Consider the following 2,093-nt stretch of genomic DNA (forward strand, 5'->3'; position numbering starts at 1 on the left):
ATTGGAGCAAGATGCATTAACAATCTGTGATATGCAGATGACAAAATCTTGCTCTTTGAAAGTGAAGAGAACTTGAAGCATTTACTGATGAGGATCAAAGTCTACAGACCTCAGTCTAGATAACAATAATCCTCACAATTGGAACAACAAGCAACATCATGATAAACAGAGAAAAAGACTGATGTTATCTGATATCACAGAGAGTTTATTAAATCAAGTAAAACCTTATAGCAAAATGCAAGGCAAAGGAGATAAGACAGGTGCAGGTGGGTGACTGTGTCACCCTACTGAATTCTGATTAATGTATTTTTCATCTGACCTCTTAATCCTATGCTGCATGACCCACTCTGATGATGTGGTTTTTAGGACCAAAGTTGAGGTTTGGCTAAGAGGGATGGAAAGAACCTGGGGCCAGCAAACTCCATTTTTCTTTCTTGGCAGAAATGCAGGTGCTTGTAAACCCAGGCATACAATTAAACTGATGAGCACCTATGAATTTTATTTGTGTTTCTTGGGTAGAGGGCCAGAATGGGTGTCAACAATGGGTGAATAGTTCAAGACTTTAAGAAGGTTGAGTGTCTGTGTAACTCGTGTATATTTTGTATATGATATTTAGTTTCTGCTTGCTTTTTCTTTCCTTTTTGACTACATCCAGCACATATATGCTTTACTTACTTTCTGCCTGTGTCTCACAAGCTACTTGCTTTCATTTATCTTCTTTATTATTTCTCTTTTTCCTGTAACAGTAAATTTGGATTTTGCAGCAAATGAAAATAATAGACCAAATGAAAATTACATGAGAGATGGTTTGTGATTTGTGATTTTTAGGTGGGATTTTCCTTTCTTCCTTCTACTTCAAGATTCAAGACAGGCACAATTTTTTTTAATGTTTTATTGTGAATTATGTGATAGTTTACATAGGAGAACATTAGTTTTGCCTTCATCCTATTGTATATCATTTCATTGCCATGGTTACAATCTCCTTCATACATCATCAACCAACCAAAGGGTATACCCTACAAACCTACCTCCCACCCTGTCGTCAACACACAATCCTTCTACCTCTCTGTGTGTAAAGTCCCCAGCTGCTCCATCTCTCCACATCATCATCTCTGCCTCCATCTCAGGTATCACAGGCACATTTTTTAAAAAACAGTTCTGTGGTGGTTTATGGAGTCCTGGTATGGCACTATAGGATAGGAATTGGATTGCTAACCACAATTTGTAGTTCAAACCCCCCTCAGAAACCCTACATAGGTTGCTATGATCTAGAACTGATTTGACAGCATTTAACAACAACGTGTTGGTTTTATAAGTTGCTTCGTCGCACATGGAAGGCGTGATTGGCGCAGTTTCAGCAGCAGTGGGCTCAAGTGTAACAATGATTGTGAGGATGATGCAAGATCTGGCAGTGTTTCATTATATTGTGTAAGGTTGCTATGATTTAGAACCGACTCCATGGCACCTAACAACAATATGTGATACATTGGTTTACAATTAACTGCTAACCTAAAAGTTGTATGTTCAACCCACCCATCATATTTGTGGAAGAAAAGCTCAATGAACTGCTTCTGAAAGATTACAGCTGCGTCACAGCTGGACTGCTGATACTCCTGGGGCTGATAACAAGAATATCATGGGGATTTATACTGTCGGCAGGGGCGAACTAACCCTTAAGTAAAGGAGTTCTGGTGTGACTCTGGTTTAATGTGTTAGACTGCAAAGTCAGTTTGAATCACAAGGTTGGTGGTTCAATCTGCTCCTCAGAAATATTATACAGGATTGCTGTGTGTCGGACCGAGTCGACAACACTTAAAGCCAGGTTTACTTGTACTTACTAATCTCTAGGGAACAATTTCACATGGGTTTCACCACATATTTGGTCTTTGTGTGAAAAACATGTGAAACTTTCACTACAGATTAATTAGTAAACTAGTTTTTGTCTTGCTTGCTGGATACTCATTGCTGTCAGGGATTGTAAATTTGAAAAGAGGCTTTGGTTCTATAATAAAGTGCTGCGGGTTTGCGAGAGTCATAGATGCCAACCTAGATATCTAGAAGCAGAATCTTTGATGTGGTGAAGGAAATGTGAA

At 38.8% G+C, this 2,093-nt stretch overlaps 1 protein-coding gene across 1 annotated transcript in view; it reads left to right on the forward strand.

Moving 5' to 3' along the window:
* LOC102830208 (killer cell lectin-like receptor 7-like) overlaps window positions 1-2,093 on the forward strand; it is a 15,677-nt gene that overhangs the window by 12,467 nt on the left and 1,117 nt on the right. The gene's annotated exons all lie outside the window — the stretch shown is intronic.

The sequence above is a fragment of the Chrysochloris asiatica genome, unplaced genomic scaffold, assembly GCF_000296735.1.
Source record: "Chrysochloris asiatica unplaced genomic scaffold, ChrAsi1.0 scaffold00488, whole genome shotgun sequence".
NCBI lineage: Eukaryota > Metazoa > Chordata > Mammalia > Afrosoricida > Chrysochloridae > Chrysochloris > Chrysochloris asiatica.